Below are 21,835 nucleotides of genomic sequence, written 5' to 3'. Positions count from 1 at the left end.
TAAGCATTACAGTTGGTGACAGCGTGTGAACACTTATTATGCTCCTGCGGCATTTCCTCTGTTCGCTTTCTTAACAGAGGTGTCAATCCTTTTAAAATAAAATAGTGGAAATAGTGGATGGGAGAAACAGCGTGATAGGGAGGAGAGTGGGATACACACACAAAGCAGGGTGGTGGAAGAAAATTACAATTTCCCCCCCTCCCACTCTTCTCCATTAAAACCTGTGCTCGGCCTCCAAATTTTGGATTGCGATCCATGGTGCCTGAATGGCCGTATTGGCCGGGAGGCCATTTAGTCGTCCAGTGGCCCTGCCCGAAACGTGCAAACCGGGGTCCTACGGTGGTCGTAGGTGGCCCCATGCGAAATTAGGTCAGCAACGCGAGGGGTTTGTTGGAATCCCTATCCTGTCATCCTAAAGCGGCCTAAACAGCTCCCAACGCCGTTAGATGCTGAGAGGACGTTTCCCCTCAGAGGGGAGTCTAGAACTGGGGGCCACAGTTTCAGAATAAGGGGTCTCCCATTTAAGATGGATACGAGGAGGAGTTTCTTCTCTCAGAGGGCCGTTAGTGCTGGAATTCTCTCTCCCAGCGAAGTGGAGGCTGGGTCAAAGGCTGGGTGAGACAGATATTTGGTCTACCAGGGAGTAATGGGTTATGGTCGATGGGCAGGAAAGTGAAGCTAAGGCCATGATTTTATTGAATGGCGGAGCAGGCTCGAGGGGCCCAATGGCCTACTTGCTCCTTTTTTTTATGTTTTTATGTCATGTTTCAAGCTCTGGAATTCCCTCCATAAACCTCTCCAACTCTCTTTCCTCCTTTAAGACACTCCTTAAAACCTATCTTATTGACCAAGCTTTTTAGTCTTCAATCCTCATACTTCCTCATCTGATTCAGTGTTAAATTTTATTCGATAGCAGCCCCCCCACCCCTCCCCCCATGAAGCACCTTGGGACATTTTGCTATGTTAAAGGCGCTATATAAATGCAAGCTGTTGTGGGCCAGAGAGAAGCAGCTCACTTCCTACCCCCAGAGGTAAACTCAAGCCACTGCCAGCACATTTGAAGCCCCCATTCCCACCCCCCCACCCCGACCACCCACTAGAAGCACTGCTCCCCAGACTCAGTTTGTCAGTCAGCTCCACATCAGAGACAGGCGATTTCCCACCCCCCACGACCCCCGATCGACAAGTAGCAACAGTGTGCCCTCCACACTTAAATGAAGCTGGAAGCCCAAGTTGATTTGGGCCTTAGGCTGCTGTGCTCCACCAACTCCACGGCCATTTTGGGTAGAAGTTAAATTCCTTCTCTCATGTTCGCTTTGGGACCTGAGCTCAAATGCAGCTCAGACCTTTGGTCCAGTGAGGGTCCAATTCAAAAAACGTTGGAGAAGTTTCAATCCTCTTCTGAGTGGTATGAGCCTACAACACAGAACTGTCCAAAATGAATCACTACACAGAGGATGGGCTGCAAATGGACGGGAATTTGATGCCCAATTAACTCCCACCCTTTGATTGCATTGCTGACTGCGCACCAACTCCGTGACTGGTCGTTTCCATCGTAACTGCATCTACCCAGGGCTAATTGGCCGGAAGCATCATCCAGCACCACTTAAAGCTAGCCTGCACTGTTTATAGGTAGCCTGCACCTCTTAAAGGGGAGCCACATTGGAGCAGGTGCTGGCTGAAGAAATTCTAACCTGAGATAGATTGAAAAATGGGCTCCAAGGATTTTGGATGCAGCACTGGAGGTCTTAGTGGAGGTGGTGGAAGGAAGGAGGGATAGCCTGTATCTGCAGGATGAAGGAAGCCCTCTAAATATAGTGGCCATGCAGACACTGTCATGGTCAGTGACAGAGGGAAGGTAAGGCGATTGTTGGCGAATGGGGAACTTTTTTTTATTCATTTATGGGATGTGGGCATCACTGGCTAGGCCAGCGTTTATTGCCCATCCCTAGTTGCCCTTGAGAAGGTGGTGGTGAGCTGCCTTCTTGAACCGCTACAGTCCATGTGGTGTAGGTACACCCGCAGTGCTGTTAGGGAGGGAGTTCCAGGATTTTGACCCAGTGACAGTGAAGGAATGGTTATATATTTCCAAGTCAGGATAGTGAGTGGCTTGGAGGGGAACTTCCAGGTGGTGGTGTTCCCATCTATCTGCTGCCTTGGTCCTTCCAGGATTACAGTTGCTGCTGTCGCAATTGGATGAGCTCCTCACGGACAGCCTGCCAAGAAAGAGGCTGCCTCCGTTGTTTTCTCCTCTTCCTTTTCTTCCTCCTAGCATCAAGATGGCGTCAGGTGCAATTTGGTCCATGAGTGTTCATGAGCCACAGATCCCATTATGGAGATCTAGGGTACTCATGGAGCCCAAAGTGTGGGCGGGAAAGTGCCCAATTTCTCTCCCCAGCAGCCTTAATGTCAATCTGTTTACCAGCTCTGGTGTCAGGTTCATAAACCAGCTCTTATCACCATCTTGCTGCCCAATGTCCCACCCATTCACAGCCCTGCCATTTAGAAGTGGGCCTCAATGTAGGGCGTAGTACTCCCACTGAAAGCAGGCTGGAGCCACAATACTCCTTGAAAATCAGCATCCCATGACGTCAGTAGGAACCCTCTAGGAACGCGTGTCACCTCACACGGCAGGATTGCCCACCCATCCCCCTCACTCCCCCTCCCCCACCCCAAGGAGAAAGCAGCAACAGCCAGCATTATGATTGATGTAAGGCGTGCTGGGAGACTTGGATACAGGTCTGCTGAAGAATGTTTCACAGCAGGGCGAGCATCATTATTCTTCCTGCACCTCATTGAAAACCTTCCCAAGCATTAGGTTTCTTGCTCCATCCTCGCAGGTTAGGCTCCTTGGATGAATCGCTGGGTTTCTCACCTTCCCCCTACGAACCCCTGCGCCCGCCCCACCACCCATCTTCGCCTTGAATGACGAGGTGCCAATCAGTACTCGAATCACATTAACAGTTCATCACCAAGTAAGGCCCACGCATCAAAATGGCTGGGGCTTCTCGCCAGCTGACGCTGGAGTCATCCTGCCCAGCACTAGCCTAACGCTAGTCTTCAATCTTCAAAACGGGGAGATTGAAGAGACTGGGTCTTTTCTTCTTTGGAAAGGAGAAGGTTGAGGGGTAGCCTGATAGAGGTCTTTAAGATTATGAAAGGGTATAATAGCTTAAACATAGCGAAGATGGGCAAGACCAAAGCTACGGTCCTTAAATGTAAGGATAGTCATTAATAAATCCAGTAGGGAATTGAGCATAAACTCCTTTACCTAGATATTACCTAGATAAAATAAAAGTAAAATACTGCGGATGCTGGAAATCTGAAATAAAAACAGAAAATTAAGGGTAAACTCAGCAGGTCTAACAGCATCTGTAGAGAGGGAAACAGAGTTAACATTTTGAGTCCATATACATCCTCTTCTTCTTCTCCTTTATCCAGAGACTGGTTAGAATGTGGAACTCACTCCCAAAGGCAGTAATTTGGATAACTAGCAGCATTTATTTTCATGGGATAGGGGTGTCAATGGCAAGGCCAGCATTTGTTGCCCATCCCTAATTGCCCTTCAACTGAGTGACTTGCTAGACCATTTCACAGGGCAGTTAAGAGTCAGCCACATTGCTGTGGGTCTGGACCCACACGTAGGTTGGGCCAAATCAGGTAAGGACAGCAGATTTCCTTCCCCTAAGGGACATTAGTGAACCAGATGGGATTTTACAACAATTGATGATAGTTGTCACGGTTGCCATTACTGAGACTAGCTTTACATTCCAGACTTATTAATCATATTTAAACCCATGAATTTGAACCCATGTCTCCAGAGCCTTGACCTCTGGATTACAAGTCCAGTGACATTACCACTATGTCGCCATCTCCCCATAGATAGCATAGATGAACTCAAGGGGAAGTTAGATAAGCATTTGAGGGAGAAAGGAATAGAAGGTCATTGATGGGGTTGGATTAAGAGACACAAGAGGGGCAAGAGTTTACACAAACACAGACCTGATGGACTGAATAGTTGTAAATACTTTGAAAAACCTCTCCATTGCTGGAGCTGCGTGTAAAGTATTTTATTCTGGGGGATCTGTGCTGTGTGTGACCTTGGAATGGTGCTAACATGGCGCTGTGAGAGGGGGGCAGGAAATAGAACATATTCCACTCTCCAGCACAAGAAAGGCAAAACGTTTGCATGACTATGGGGGAAAAGCAGACTTGAATAGTTGGATAGCAGATAAAAGCAGATAATTGGATAGCTCGCCCAGAGAGCCAACGCATGCATGGTGGGCTGAATGGCCTCACTCCCCGCTGTATCATTCTATCTTCCTCCCGGTGATGGGCACAAAGGGCAAGGAAAATAAAAAATTTGCAAATACTAATGCGGCCAAGAGTATTTTTTTAAGAATATAGCGATTCCTACATGAAGCATATCCATAGCTGTAGACAACTGGACCTTCTGTCATGGAGAAGCTGCTTTGGGGTTTTCTAGTCATTATTCCAGAGCTCAGATCATTCAGTGAAAGGCATTTAAACCAGGTGAACACTATTTATCATCTCTTTTCAAAATAAGCCTTATTTAAATCAATAAAAATGTGTTGCTAAGTGCTTGCTGAAGCTTTTTTTGTAAGTGCCATTCAATTAGGTGAAAACACCTGTTTAAACTGAAAAGGTGTAAGAATTGTGATACACAACCCTTTTGCTCTCTCCAAGCTGGCTGTATAGTTTATTCAGTTTACTGTAGTGTATGTGATTTCAGTCCCCTGAAGGATTTACTCACCACCAACTCTCCCCTCAGGCATCGACTCATGTGCTTTCCTTAATGTTTATAACAAGCGATGCAAGAGTTCTTCAGGATACAGTGTTCATTGAACGCCACATAAACAATGGGGTTTTATTTTTAAACGAAAGCAAAGTTTAGCAGATGCTGGAAGCCTGAAACAAAAAGCAGAAAGTGCTGGAAACGCTCAGCAGGTCGGTCAGTATCTGAGGAGAGGGAACAGGCAAGTTGAAGTCTCAGGTTTAGACCTATTGTTAGGAACTCAAGCAGTGGGTTTTAGTTTTTCTCAGTCAGTGCCGTGTTTCTCCAAAACAAAGCTCCCACCGTCCAGGCCGAAAACTGCCTGATGTGCGGACTTGGTGACCTGACTTGCTGCAGCGTTTACCAGCTTGTATTTCACACATTTGTCGATGCCATTTAGGAGGCTAAAGGGTAGAAATCGGATTTCTTTATAGACATAACACCGGCCCAAGAAGGGAGACACAACACTCCTGCCCCACAGGGATGCCTGAAAGACCTTTAACTTGACATTGGGTCAGGCTATTTTTCAGGCGTTCAGGGCAGCCACCTAAAACAGGTATTAGGCCATTGCATGGCCTTACACATTAGGGGGTGGATTTTTCCTGTCCCGAGTCGGGATATAACGGAGGTGGGGTGGCAAATAATTTGGCGCCCAGTGGCCTGAATGCCGGTCGGCTGCCTATGTCCCTGAGTCTACTGTCTTTACCAAGGGCGGAGGAAGACCAGAGGGCCAGGCGGGCGGGAAAGTGAATTCGCCTGTTCGTTAATTAGGTCATTAGGGAGCGAGTCAGGAACTCGCCTTCTAACTTCCCGGGATATTTATGGGGGCGGACTCTTAAAAAAAATACTCTTGGCCGCGTTAATATTTGCACATTTTTTTTATCTTAATTGCCCTTTGTGCTCATCACTGGGAGGAAGATGGAATAATACAGCAGGGAGTGAGGCCATTCAGCCCATCATGTATGTGTTGGCTCTCTGTGTGAGCTATCCAATTACTTGCTTTCAGGGGCAGGAGCTCTCTGAATCTGAGCAGCTCCAGCCTAGCAGGAACAAGGCAGGCAGTGCTGAAACAGTTTTATTTGATGGAAAAAAATGCAAGTTTGGACAAACAAAAAACTACTGAACAGCAATGAAATTTTAATAACCAACCTTTGCCTGCCCTATACCAGGCCCCAGCTCTCCAGTTGGCCTGGGTACTTTGAAAATTAAGAACCTCTCAATTTTTAAGACCACACACAAGATGGCAGTCACAGTAATGGTTACCAACTTGGGCCAGAATGTAGCCCAATTCCCTGGTGCCCCACCTTCCTTCCCGCCACACCCCCCTCCCCCGCAACTAATTGAGTGGCAGACCCACCTCTAGGCTCATTAAGAGGCCAACACCATGAAAATTCCAGTCCCACCTCCCCAGTTCCCCGACTCCTATGGGAAAATCCGGCCCCAGGCGTTCCTGTGGGAAATCAGGGCCTTCGGGGTGAAGCAGGCCGCGAGGCTTGTTCCACTCAGGCCCAGCAAGCGGCATCGCCAGAAAGGGGAATTTAAAAGGAATTATACCAGCGTGTATGGTGTGTGTGAGGCAGCTCCTTCCAGCTCCACAGCCAACAATCATACTCACCCTATCACCGCACCCACCCCCACCCCCCCCTCAGCATTTACCCGAGGGTGGCCCCTGGTGAGGCAGGCAGCTGAAATTGGCTGAGCTTCGGGTGGAGGGGGCGACAGATGGGGACAACTCAGTTGAAATTTTCAGGCGAGGCCCGAAAACTTTCTTTTTTCGGACACTGAGGGGATCAGGGGATACGGGGATGGGAAAGTTGTGTTGCCGGAGAAGGTCAACCAAGGTTTCAACGAATAGCACGAACAGACTCAAGAGGCAGAATGGGACTCCTGCTCTTATTTGTTACGTTCTTATGTTATGACCAATTTTGGATCGTCCTTAGGCTGGTCCCTTCCGGCACGTGCACTGTGTCCAAAATAGAGCCTGAATTTGGCACCTGAATTTTCCATTTATTTTACGAAATTGGGCAGAATACCTGCTTTACTTGGAGATAAGTGAACTGCGAACAAATCATGGGAATGCATATTTTTTGAAAAACCTCGGCGTGACTGCAGTTAACAATTCTCCAACATCTCTCCGAGCAGCTGATAAGCCACTTACACCAGCATAAATGTCAGGAAGGTGGTTAATCTGGCTGTGGATTGTTTCAGCAAATGCCCCAAAGCCAATAGAGATTTCCTGGTGAACTCTGTGATGGAACGGAGGAAGAATATATTTTTATCTTGACCTCGGGATACGGCAGGGGCTACATTTATTTTCTGCCCTCATTTGTCCTGACAACTGATTGGCTTGCTAGACCATCGCTGGGGCCACCAAGAGTCAACTGCATAAGGTGGGCCTGGACTCACGTGAAGGGGTGGCAGGTTTCCCTCCCCTCCCCCGAAGGACATTAATAAACCAATTGAGCTTCCAAGGACCATCCATATGGTGCTAGTCCCAAAAATTACCAGACTTATTCAATTCAGTTCACACTTTGCGGTGGGATTTGAACTTGCAGCAGATGGGTTGTTAGCTCAGTTTCTACACCATGAAGAATTAGGCTTGGGATCATGCGAGGGAAATGAAAAACTCGGTGTAAAGGACCTGGACGTGTAAGGAAGAAACTGCATGAGTTTTGCTGCAAAATAGCACCAGGGGACATATGTGAACATGAAGGATAGTTCTAATGGTAAACAGTGTGTGCAAAATAAAAGTTGTACTGCCACAAAGACAAATTAACAAGCAGGTGAAAAAAAACATTTGAATTGGAAATAGCAAAAAAATATGATGGGAGAGTGAATGCTTTGCAAATACACAAATTTAAAGTCACTATGTCTCAATCCCCACTATTCTTATGTTTAAAAGCAAAACTTGCACACGTGATAGGAGGTTACAGTGTGAGTAAATGATGGAATATATTATTTCATGCAAATAAGCAAAAGTAAGGGTTTTTTTTAATTCCTCTATAGGATGCGGGCATTGCTGGCTAGGCCCATCCCTAATTGCCCTTGAGGAGGTGGTGGTGAGCTGCCTTCTTGAACTGCTGCAGTCCATGTGGCGTAGGTACACCCACAGTGCTGTTAGGGAGGGAGTTCCAGGATTTTGACCCAGCGACAGTGAAGGAACGGCGATATATTTCCAAGTCAGGATGGTGAATGGCTTAGAGGGGAACTTGCAGGTGGTAGTGTTCCCATGAGAGGGAAAGCTTTGGCGGCCTGGGGCTGTTAACAATTAGACATCTTATCTAGATATTCAATTACTGCATAGTATGCTGCCTGAATGTGTCCATATACAGAGATAATACATGCATAATAAAGTATACAATCACAATAGGGACCTATATGGCTAATTTGTATAGTATCGCCTACTATTCTCCTGGAGCAAGGAGTAAAGAATCTCTCTCAAGCCTAATTTTAAAAAGCATCAGTTAAGGGCATTACCCATGGCTAAATTGGTGGCCAGCACAGATGCAAATATTTTCAAAGCAGACAATGGTGTCTGGAGGAATGTTAGAGTGAGGCACTGGACACTCATGAGGAAGTGGCATGATGAAGGGCCAACTAGTTCAGGGCTATGGTTCAGCATATAATAAGAACGGGAAATGCTGGAAAACTCAGCCAGTCTGGCATTATCTGCGGAGAGAAAGAAAAACATAATTAACGTTTCAAGTCTAATATAACTCTTCTTCAGAACTTGCTGTTTTTATTTCGGATCTCTGGCATCCTCAATATTTCACTTTTAGATTACCTCAGCATGTTCCCTGTCCCTCCAGGCATTCATGGGCCTTCACGGACATGGATTGAAACAGAGGCTAGTATAGTAACAGCATTTTGAGAAGTCACTAGCCTTGCATGCAGCAGTCAATGACTGGAGTGACAGGCAGGGGGTGATGGATGTTCAACATGTAGATTATGCTGTTCTAAATGAGCAGTGTACCAGAGCAACCATTGTTTCGACAACAGTTTGTAGTCAGGCCCGCAGGCTGATAAACAAGAGGTAGGGTAAACATATCTCTCATGAATGGTCCAACTGCTGCTATCGCACACCTACCAAGACTTGGCTAACTTCACCACATTTGGAGATTGGTTACAGACATTCTTGAGGGAGGATTCCAAGATCTTACCAACAACACTCATTACTGCCTTGGTTCAAACATGAACAAAAGAGCTAAACTCCAGAGGTGAGGTGACAGTGACTGCCCTTGACACCAAGGCAGCATTTGACCGTGTGTGGCATCAAGGAGCCTTAGCAAAATTGGAGTCAATGGGAATCAGTGGGAAAACTCTCTGCTGGTTGGAATCATAGTTAGCACAAAAGAAGATGGTTGTGTTTTTTTTTATTCATTCACAGGATGTGGGCTTCACTGGCTGGGCCAGCATTTATTGCCCATCCCTAGTTGCCCATAAGGAGATGGTGGTGAGCTGCCTTCTTGAACTGGTGCAGTCCATGTGGTGTAGGGACACCCACAGTGCTGTTAGGAAGGGAGTTCCAGGATTTTGACCCAGCAACAATGAAGGAATGACGATATATTTCCAAGTTCGGATGGTGAGTGACTTGAAGGGGAAGTTTCAGGTGGTGGTGTTCCCATGTATCTGCTGCCCTTGTCCTTCTAGATGGTAGTGGTCATGGGTTTGGAAGATGCTGTCTAAGGAGTCTTGTTGTTGGAGGTCAATCATCTCAGTTCCAGGACATCAGTGCAGGAGTTCCTCAGAGTAGTGTTCTAGACCCAACCATTTTCAGCTGCTTTATCAATGACCTTCCTTCCATCATAAGGTCAGAAGTGTTCACTGATGATTGCACAATGTTTAGCACCATTTGCGACTCCTCAGATACTGAAGCAGTCTATGTCCAAATGCAGCAAGACTTGGACAATATCCAGGCTTGGGCTGATAAGTGGCAAGTAACAATCGTGCCACACAAGTGCCAGGCAATGCCCATCTCCAACAAGAAAGAACCTAGCCATTGCCCCTTGATATTCAATGGAATTCCCATCGCTGAAACCCCCACTATCAACATCCTGGGGGTTACCATTGACCAGAAACTGAACTGGACTGGTCATATAAATACAGTGTCTAATGAACAGGTCAGACGCTAGGAATCCTGCAGTGAGTAACTCACTTCCTGACTCCCCAAAGCCTGTCCAAGGTACAAATCAGGAGTTGGAGTATGATGGAATACTCTCCATTTGCCTAGGTGAATGCAGTTGCCACAACACTCAAGAAGCTTGACACCACCCAGGACAAAGCAGTCTGCTTGATTGATACCCCACCTACCACCTTCAATATTCACTCCCTTCACCACTGACGCACAGTAGCAGCAGTGTTTACCGTCTACAAGATGCACTGCAGGAACTCGCCAAGGCTCCTTAGACAGCACCTTCCAAACCTACGACCGCTACCATCTAGAAGGACAAGGGCAGCAGACACATGGGAACACCACCATCTGCAAGTTCCTCTCCAAGCCACTCACCATTCTGACTTGGAAATATATCTCCGTTCCTTCACTGTTGCTGATTCAACATCCTGGAAATCCCTCCCTTACAGCACTGTGGGGTGTACCTACAGCACAGGGACAGCAGCAGTTCATGAAGGCAGATCACTACCACCTTCTCAAGGGCAGTTATAGATGTGGGCAATAAATGCTGTCCTAGCGAGCAATGCCTGCCTCCCATGAATGAATAAAAACTTACACTCACTGTCCTGAGCTCAGCTTCGTACACCTCAACAGCTTCTTCTCACAACTATTCATTGGTTAAAATTAGCAAAGGCAGGAATTTAGGCCCCTTTATGGATCCAAGTTAGTATACCATTCCCGCATAATTATTTTTTGCCTGGGACATAAGGGACAAAGTCTTCAACTTAAGCTGGAAAGATTCCAGAGCGAATGGATCTCATCACATCTTTTTTAAACGCCATCCATTTCATTGCATCTTTTCTGCAGACGTATCAGATGGACAGAGTTTGGTGTTACTCCAAGTGAGATGGTGAAATGATAATGTGTCTGTAACTGTAACCCCCAACCATCACCACTGCTTTGTTTGGCCTTGCAATGTTCACCTACCTCTGCCAAGGGGAGTTTCCACTCTGGTTTCATTTCCTTTGCAAGTATATTCTTTCTGGACAGTTTGCTGAAATATGAATATCTTGCTAAGAAGTGAAAATATAAAGCTGTATTGGGCTGTTGAAGATAGTTAAGGACATAACAAAATTCATCTCAGTAAGTAGCATATAGACCCAGAATTAAGCTTCAGCATCTCAGTAACAAATTCTCATTATTAAAATTATTTCTCTTGCTTTCTGAACATAGTCACAAACTTCACTCATGGATTACTGTTAAATAATAGCTTATTGTTAACTCTGCATTGGCATCATTGTTGCACTCGCTGCCTGTTGCAGTTCTCAACCCTACAAACTGGAAGGTCTGAGATTTGTTACAGGGTTTCCACTGTGGGACCTGGGGCAAGAGTTTTCCACAGTGTCCTTAAATGGGGAGAGAGGCTGGGGTGGGTGTTAGTGTAGGAGGGGGCAGTGAATAATCAGTCAAGGTTTCTATACCTGAACGATAGCCAATGTCCCCCTGCTGGAAGGCGGATGCACTACAAGGGGCGCAGCCAGGCTGACCTGGCTGCCAGACTCGCGTTTACCCATGGAAAATAATCACTGCAGGAACTCACCAAGGCTCCTTTGATGGCATCTTCCAAACCCACGACCATCTGGAAGGACAAGGGTGACAGACAAAGTAAATGAGCCGTTGTCCCCAATGGCATTACATCCCAGCTGGAGCCAGCGGCATCAAGGGGAAAGGAAACATTTTCAGGTTGGGGAGGATGGAAGATATCTGGCTAATCGTAAGAACATAAGAAATAGGAGCAGGAGTAGGCCATTCGGCCCCCTCAAGCCTGCTCCGCCATTCATTACGATCATGGCTGATATTCTGCCTCAGCCCCACTTTCCCACCCCATATCTCTTGATTAGAACAAAGATCTGTCAATATCAGTTTGAAACATGCTCAACAATGGAAAATTCACAACGCTCTGAATTTTAAAGGTTCACAGCCCTTTGAGTGAAGGTATTTCTCCTCAACTCTGTCTTAAACAATCAACCCCTTATTCTGCCATTTCCCCGTGTTTTAAATTTCCCAAGTTAGGGGAAACAACCTCTCTTTATTTACCCTGTCAAGACCCTTCATTGTATGTTGCAATAAAATCTCCTCTCATTCTTCTAAACTCGAGAGAGTATAGGCCCTCTCATCCCAGAAATCAACCTGGTAAGCATATGGTTTACTGCTTCCAAGGCAGGTATATCCTTCCTTAAAAAAGGAGACCAAAACGATGCATGGTACTCCAGGTATTGTCTCACAAAAGTCCTGCACAATTGTAGCAAGAATTCCATATTCCAGCACTCCAATTCCCTTGCAATAAAGGCCAACATGCCATTTGCCTTCCTAATTGCTTGCTGCACACACCCAAGTCTCTCTAAATATCAACATTTACAAAGTTCACACCTTTTAAAAAATGTTTTGTTCCTGCTCCAAAGTGCATAATAACATACTTCCCCACATTACGCTCCATTTGCCATCTTGCTGCCAACTACGATAGCTTTTGTTTAGTTGAAAGAGGCACAATGCGTGGACATACGCCTTCTGTCTGCAAAGGACAGGGCCCTATGTGTGTGAATATATGTAGCTCCTAGCATGAGTAAGTGAGCCACACTACAAGACCAACTGATAATCTTAAATTGGTTTTCAGTGGAATTCTTAGCACAATCAGGATTGTTTAGCAAGTGTTGTCCAATTGCGGAATTACATCTAACGTTGGACACTATGTTTTGAGTTTTGCAAGCATGGGCTGGTTTCTTTTTTCAGCAACACTCAAGTTCTGTACTACCAAACAACTATTAAATTGTATTTTATTGCTGACATATTTTAAATAAATGCCCATTTTTGCATGTTTGCAATAACGAACGTGTGAAAGATTTCATTCAAAGTCTCAAAGCATATATGGAGCACAAATAGAGAATAGATGGCGAGACAGGTAATCATGAAGCACAGAAAACATTCCATGATGTCTCCACAATGAAATGAATAAGACAAATAGGTTAGTCCTTCTGGTGTAACTCATTATCAATTCTGCTGTACATCCAAAGCATTAACCCATCCTATCCCTTTCACTCACTGATTGGCGAGCTGTTCGTTCCAAATATGTTCTGTTTTAACCTCGCAATTTTTCTTTATGCTATTTAAGTAAGTCTTTTTTTTATAATTATTCACTTGTTGTAATAATTTGGTAATGACAGTTCAGTTAACAAGGGCAAGGCACACATTCAAAGGGTTGTAGAACCAGTTTTGAAGAGAAAATTCCTTGAAAAACTTGCAATGTTCTAGTTAGGATGCACACCCAGGCAGCATTTGGAATGAGTTAGGGGAGATAAGAGAAATATGCAAGCAAATGGTGCATCATTGGAGGTCTTTGAGTGAGGGGAAAGATAGAGCATTGAGTATATCAGCAAAAGAGTGCATGATAAGAGAAAATACAAAGAGATTAGGAGTTAATTCAGAAAAAAAAAACAATTAGGAAGGAAAAGAGGAACTATAAAATTAAATTATCAAGGAACATCAAACCAAACAGTAAACTATTTTACAGGTGCATCAATAAAAACAGCAAGACTGGGATGGGAAATGGGACTATTAAGGGATAGGCAGGATAATACTGCAGGTAATGATAGAGATATGTGTCACGGGTTAGCAAGCAAACCATGAAAGAGCAAACCAAAAGCACTAAGCTTTTGAGAGGGAGAGAATTGAAAAGTAGGGAAGTTATGCTAAACCTGTATCAAGCCGAGGTTAGGTCATACTTACATACCGTGTGCAGTTCTGGTCACTATATTATAGACAGGATACAGAGGCACTGGAAAGGCCGCAGAGAAGATTTACAAGGACAAGACCAGGAAGGCTGAGGGGGTCCTAAATGAGGTCTTTAAAATTATGAAAAGCTTGATAGAGTGGATGCAAAGAGAATGTTTCCTTGGGGAAGAGTGTACCTACAGGCAATCAATAGAAGATAGTCAGCAAGAAATCAAACAGGAGATTCAGAAGAAAGTTCTTTACCCAAAGAGTGGTGAGAATATGGAAGTCATGACCACAGGTAGTGGTTGAAGTGAATAGTATGGATGCATTTAAGTGAAACTAGACAAGTACATGAGGGAGAAGGTGGTTATGATGGTAGATTTAAGTGAGCAATGTCCATTGAGGCAGAATTGGGAAGAATGGCCTGTTTCTGTGCTGTATACCCTATGTAATCCTATTTAATAGCAAGATGGAATAATTCAGGGAGAGAATTCCAGAGCGTAGGGAGAACCTGGCTGACAGTTTGACGCTGAAGGTAAAGCAGAGGGCAAGTGCTAAGGTCAGAATTGGAAGGGTGGAGGGTAAGCAGCAGAATAAAGGTTTGCAAAGATAGAGATTACCTGGCCATTATCATATTGCTGTTCATAGGAGCTTACTGTGTGCTAATTGGCTGCCAATTTTTTCTAAACTACAACAGTGACAATCTTCCAAAAGTATTTCATTGGCTGTAAAGAGCTTTGGGACGTCCGGTGGTTGTGAAAAGTGTTATATTAATACAAGTCTTTCTTCCTTTCAAAGGGTCATGAAACTGGTTAAGTGAGTGGGCAAAGATCTGGCAAATGGATTTTCATGTGGGTAAATGTAAAATTGTCCATTTTGGCAGGAAGAATAAAAAAGAAGCATATTATCTAAATGGTAAGAAATTGCAGAGAGATGCAGAGAGATCTGGGTGTCCTAGTGCATGAATCGCAAAAGGTTAGTGTGCAGGTACAGCAAGTAATTAGGAAATCTAATACAAAGTTATTATTTATTGCGATGGGAATTGAATACAAAAGTAGGGAGGCTATAATTCAGTTATACAGAGCATTGGTGAGACCACATCTGGAGTACTGTGTAGAAGTTGAGCTGACAAGTGGCAAGTAACAATCATGCACACAAGTGCCAGGCAATGACCATCTCCAACAAGAGAGAATCTAACCATCACCCCTTGACATTCAATGGCATTACCATCACTGAATCCCCCACTATCAACATCCTGGGGGTTACCATTAGCCAGAAACTGAACTGGACTAGACATATAAATACTGTGGATACAAGAGCAGGTCAGAGGCTGGGAATTCTGCGGTGAATAACTCACCTCCTGACTCCCCAAAGCCTGTCCACCATCTACAAGGCACAAGTCAGGAGTGTGATGGAATACTCTCCACTTGCCTGGATGAGTGCAGCTCCAACAACCCTCAAGAAGCTTGACACCATCCAGGACAAAGCGAGCTGCTTATTTGGCACCCCATTCAAAAAAAACCAGTCCCTCGGCCATTGACACACAGTGGCAGCAGTGTGTACCATCTACTAGATGCCCCGCAGCAACTCACCAAGGGTTCTTAGACAGCACTTTCCAAAACATGACCGCTACTATCTAGAAGGACATGGACAGCAGACACATGGGAACACCACCAACTGGAAGTTCCCTTCCAAGTCACTCACCAACATGACTTCCTGACTCAGAAATATGTCGCCGTTCCTTCACTGTCGCTGTCAAATCCTGGAACTCCCTCCCTAACAGCACTGTGGGTGTATCTACACCACATGGACTGCAGTGGTTCAAGAAGACAGCTCACTACCACCATCTCAGGGGCAATTAAGAATATGGGCAATATATGCTGGCCTAGCCAGCGATGCCCACATCCCATGAACAAATAATTTTAAGTATTGGTCTCCTTATCTAAGGAAGGATGTAAATGCATTGGAAGCAGTTCAGAGAAGATTTACTAGAATAAAACATGGAATGGGAGGGTTGTCTTATGAGGAAATGTTGGACAGGCTAGGCTTCTATCTGCTGGAGTTTAGAAGAGTAAGAGGTGACTTGACTGAAACATATGAGATCCTGAGGGGTCTTGACAGGGCGGATGTGGAGAGGATGTTTCTTCTTGTGGAAAATGTAGAACTGGGGGTTAGTGTTTAAAAATAAGGGCTCACCCATTTAAGACAGAGATGAGGAGAATTTTTTTTCTTTCAGAGAGCCTTGAATCTTTGAAACTCTCTTCCTCAAAAGGCTGTGCAAGCAAGAAAGCTTGAATATTTTTTAACGCAGCACTAGATAGATTCTTCATAAGCAAGGGGCTGGAAGGTTATCGGGGGTAGGTGGGAATGTGGAGTTGAGGTTACAATCAGATCAGCCATGATCTTATTTCAATGGGGGAGCAGGCTCGAGGGGCCGAGTGGCCTACTCCTGCTCCTAATCTGTATGTTCGCATATAAACTAATGGAGACCAGCAAGAACATGGGAAAGAGGCGAACAGGACCTGGTGAGGGATGGGAATGCAAGCGACCTTGTAACCTTGGCCAATTTCCTACCTAACCTCTTCCATTAAAAGAGGAATAGTACTGAGCCTCATTGAAGGCAATGCTATCTGATATGCACAGTAACAAAATCACCCCCCGAATCCCAGTGAAGGGAAACAAAAACAGCGCTTATAAGAAGAAAAGCTGTGAGAAAGGTAGGACGATCTGAATATATTAGAGAGTTATGTGTTTTCAGCAACATATGTAATTTTTGACGTAAAAGAAAAAAATCATTATAAAAACACATCCTCGGAGCCGGGCGGCCTTAGGTACATACTTTCCTGCATCTTTTCATTAGTTCCAACGTAACGAGAGTGTGAAATAAGACTGCAGCACACATTTAACCGACGACCTGCTGTATAAATGGGAAGCCTGTCGAGTTGGCAAGAGAAATGCTGTGACTTGTGTTTTAAAGGTTTTAATTGGTTTCCTGGTGAGCTGTGCTGGGCGAGAGGTGGCAGCAATCTCAGCTGTGTTTGATTAATATCACATGCTCCCCTCGCACCCAATTCAATTGGTTCCTTGGGTGGTTCACTCGTTCAGTGAGATGGCATTACATGCCAAGCGTGGCTGCGAATTATATATTTCCTGCATTTTTGCTGCCATGAAATAATATGGACGAGCGATGAAAATTTGAGCACCACCGAGGAAGAAGGAAACCATATTGCGGGCGACTCCAAACTATTTTGCACAATGGACGTGAAAAGTTCTCACCTGCTTTGACTGATTATTTTTCCTTTTTTTTTGCAGAACTGTGGGTTGCTGTCTAACTCTGCTTTGCACTATTCATTTATGCATTGATGCAGATTAAGTGAGTTGGAAGTAATTACTAGTCAAGCATCAAATACTCATCTTTAGCAAAGTTGGTGGGGCGGCAGACAACTGCGTGCAAGAGCTTTTGAATGATGCAAAGGAACCAGCAAAGATCGCAAAAACAAAAGCCACCAAACTGGTCTCACTGAAGCATAGTCTCTCAATTTTTAATGATTCCTTCAGCAGACACAGAATACGCAACCAGGTACTGCTGCCCAGCTTTGAGCAAATGAGTGCGCTGAAGGCCAGAGTCTAGAATTGCATAAGAGATGCAAGTCTTGCCTTGGGGAAACTAAAAATCAGTATTATGGGATGCAGCACTATAACAGATTGTAAAAAATTGATTGGAAGCTACAAATTCTTTGGAGAGGTATCAGTATCCTATGCATCCTGGAACACTCAATTGGATTTGCAGATATTCAATATTTTCTTAACAAATCTGTGTCTGAAAGTGAAGCCAATGAAAATGAATTGCTGTGGGACTGGCATTTCCCCCTTCCACATTAAAAAAATTGAAGTCCTAAATATATTTGTGTAAAAATACCAAACAACGCTGAATCTGGGTTATTGTTGTTCAGAGCGATAATGACATCCTAATTAAATTTGCTGTTGAAAGTGCAACTAGGCGCAAATTATTTTAGTCTTACCTTGATAATAATTTAGTGGCAGCAAAAACTCTTTCCTACCATTGGCTGCCACTCAACAACAACTTGCATTTATATAACATCTATTACCAATTAAATGTCCCAAGAGCACTTCACAAGAACATTATTAAACAAAATTTAATAGCTAGTCATATAAGGAACATTTAGGACTGGTGGCCAAAAGCTTGGTCAAAGACGTAAGCTTTATGGAACCTCTTAGAGGAGGAGAGAGTGCGAGACAGGCAGAGAGATTTTAGGGATGGAATTCCAAAGTTCCGGACCTAGGCAGTTGGCCACCAATGGTGGAGTGATTAAAACTGAGGATGCTTCAGAGGCAAAATCTGGAGAAGTGCAGATCTCAAAGGGTTGTAGGGGTGGAGGAGCTTGCAGGGATAACACAAGTTTGACTAGCGGATTGTAGAAAAAAGTAAATGTGTTAAGATGGCTCCACTCTGAGCCTTTTATTATTGTTCCGCCCTTATAAAAAGTAGCAATTGGTAGTGGGGAATTGAAAGAATTGAAAGAAAAGTGACTTTCTGCTTTGATGTTCTGCTTTGTTCTCTCACACAACTTGTTTGCCAATAGAAGGGCTGGATAATGCTTCACGTCCACGATTAACGTCTTTCTGTTCAGCCAATGAAATGTCATTTTCACCAAGAGCAAGACAAGGATGTTCCTTTCCATACGAGGTGAAATCCAATATCCTATCAGCCTGAGGCAGCTCCGCCAAACATTGGCAAAAAGATTTGGGGGAAAGGAAGCCTTGGTATTTGACTCATACCATCCATCGGAAGACAAAACAAGGACCCCAGCTACTGAGCTATCTCCAGTCCAACTAGTTTCATTATTTCTTAATTGACTGATGTATGATGCCTTGTGGAAGCAGAGTGTTTCATATCAAAGGAAAGTATAAAGTACTTTTGTTTCACGCAGTTAGTAATTATATCTCCTATGTGAAAAGCCTGGCCTACCTTTCCAAATTAATTACCAAAATATGTAAAAATATATCTTTAATGTATGGTGTTCATTGGCCTTGTAAGATCTGTCATAGTTTTTCACAAAATATACAATGATAAATGATCTCTAATCTGAAAGTAGCTTTACTTCCACATTAAAAGCAAAGAAGTTGACCAGATCTAAACTGTCATCTGAGAGACCCTTGCCTCATGAAGTGATATCTAAACAGCTTGTTTCTCTATCCTCACTGTTTCCTTTGGTTGCTTCTTACGCACAATGACCAGGATTTTCCCCTTCAGCATTCCCTACCATGAGATTTTCCCCACATTTATTAGTGGGAAACCACAAATGGAAAATGCCAATCAATATTTAAAAATAACAAAATAAATATGGCAGAGGAAGGCCAGTTGGCCGATCTTAGCTTAGTCATTTAGGAAAAACCTACAGGCCCCAAAACTGTTCCAACATCCAACAGTCTTTTAAATGACTCCAAGGCTTTTTTTCCACTATTCTGCCCAGTTGTACATTCCAAGCCTTGATCATCATTTTTGTGAAGAACAACTACTTTCTGATATTGATCCTAAATTTAATTTTCACCAGTTTGAATCCATGTCCTCTTGTCACATTTTCATAGCATGCCTTGAGGTTATACTGCATATTTTTGTTTCAATCCTGTTTAAGATCTTACAAACATTGACAAGATTCCCTTTCATTCACCACCTTTCAAGGCTGAAGAGCCCAAGCTTCTTCAATATTTCAAGGCTTCAATCTTCGTACTTTGATCCTTTGAATTAAGGACTCAGCCTTGAAGCTTTGCTCAGTCCTGCCTTTAAAGTTTAAATGCCTCTCATGTCACAGTGACCAAAATGGACACTGCAATCTAGGTGCGCCTGACTAGAGTAACAACTTGCATTTATATAGTGCCTTTAATAGAGCAGAACATCCCCAAGGTGCTTCACAGGAGTGTGATCAGATAGAAATTTGCCCATGAGCCAAACAAAGAGGCAAGGAGGTGAGAGAGGGAGAGATAGAGAGACAAAAAGGTTTAGGGAGGGAATTCCAGAGCTTAGAGTTTAGACAGCTGAAGGCACAGCTGCCAATGGTGGAGCAAAGGAGATGGAGGAATGCAGATTTCTCAACTAGAACAATGTATAGTTTCAGCCTAACTTTCTCTTCCTTATTGTCTCTGAATTTAGTGAATATAATGCAGCTTTTTATTTCTTTAATTGCAAGTCCCACAGTAACTGGACATGAAGTGCTGAATCATCCTTTAACACCCCTAGATCTTTTTCAACTTCACTCTTAGCTAGTCCAACAGAGTTCATAGAGTACATATGTAAAACACATAACACAGTGCTATGTTGAGAGAGCCAGCATGAACAGCTTGTTCTAATATATATGTAGTGTTAACTTGGCTCAGTTGGTAGCACTCTTGCCACTCAGTCACAAGGTCACAGGTTCATTCTCTACTCCAGCACTTGAGCACATTAATGCAGCACTGAGGGACACTTCAGTACAAGTGAGAGACTTGCTGATTTGTCAGAGGTGTCATCTCTCTGATGAGATCCATCTTGTTCTTGTTGGTTTAAGTGACCCCATAGCATTATTCAAAGAAGCAGGATGTTTTCCAAGGGGTTGATTTTGAGTTTTTAACCTTACTGCCCAGTTAGCAGGGACAAAGTAGACAACTCAGTCTTGAAGAGAGCCAACTGTCCAAAGTGGCCGGCCCCTTTCAATGTGGAAAAATTGTGGTCCTAGGACAAGGAGAGGACACCAATTTCATTTCAGGATGGAACTGGTTGGAGCCTGGTGAACACATGGGTGATGAAACCAAGGGGCCCCATCAAAGGTATGTGCTTAATTATCACAAATGTATTCTGTGATCCCTGCTCTCCATGATCGCCACCCCCTTCCCCGCCCCACCCCCATAATTTACCTTGTCGATTGTTGTCCAGGCTGATCTTCAAGCCTCACTTCAGTCAGTTACATTAGGATGGCTGTTTGGTGCCCTACTGCTCGTCTGCCAGATTTATATGGTGCTCCTGACCCTGCCTCGAAATTACAGGGGCATCTTCAACACGGTAATGGGCCATTGACCACCAGTCAGTCAAAGCAAAAATAGAACTCCCTCGTGTCCTAAGCATCATTCCTTGCTCAACCAACAACACCAGGCATTGGTTTTTCACTGATATTTGATGTTTGTGGAATATTGTTGTGTTCATTTTTTTCTATTTGACCAACAGTGAACATATACCAAAAAGTATTTCATTAACTGATTGTGAGGAAGTGCTTAATGAAAATTCTTTCTAGCTTGTGGAACCTTGCGCTACTATCAGTTGGACGTTTCTCCCCTAGGCTGAAGACCCGGTGGTCATTCTGGCACACTGATCGTTAATATGGTTTGGCATTCACCTCTTCAGTACCACTTGATAAGTAATGAGACAACTGAGAGGACGGAACACTTTATAATGGTGGGAGTGTGGAACAGGGGTAGCCAATCGGGTGCCCACTCTAAATCCCACCCAATTTTGTTTCCAAACTCTTCTTGCCACGAGTGACCTTCACCTGAAGCTGTGAACAAGTCCTTGGCAATGGCAATAAGCGACAATAAGTGTTACTGCTGGAGGCTGGGCAGATACAGTAGGGATGAAATAGATAAAGGCTGAATTTTAATGCCAGGGCAAGGCCACTGGAAAACAAGTGGGCCTACCCCATCTGGGAGCAGTGGCAGTCAGGGTCAAACTGGTCAGGCCTCCTTAGAATGATGCTTGCTGAATTCCTGACCAAACGGCTGGGGCATGGGTGGGAAGTGGCTACCAGTTAATATTAAGGGAGAGGGGGGCTGCCTGAGGGAGCAATGGGTGTAAACCCTTCACAACCAGGTGAAGGAACAGCAGGGGGGACATGCCCAGGGCAGAGGGTGAGACAAGGTTTCCTTGTGGAGCCATTCCTACTCCTCTTGGCCCACGAGGAAACGATTAAAAAAAAAACCTTGAGAAATGACTTTGCTGATCCTCTGCACCCTGCCTTCTGTTCAAGCCTGAGGTAAAAATAAATGGCAGATCAGGGCACACTGACATCATATTGAAGGAGGGGCTTGCTGCTTTGGGGCAGTGCCCTTGTTACAATTTAAAATTTGTTGCTGGAAAGCTCCCCTGCTCCCTCTTAAAGCAGCCCTCATGC

Source organism: Cetorhinus maximus, chromosome 17, assembly GCF_964194155.1.
Source record: "Cetorhinus maximus chromosome 17, sCetMax3.hap1.1, whole genome shotgun sequence".
NCBI lineage: Eukaryota > Metazoa > Chordata > Chondrichthyes > Lamniformes > Cetorhinidae > Cetorhinus > Cetorhinus maximus.
Note: the sequence above shows the minus strand (reverse complement) of the source record.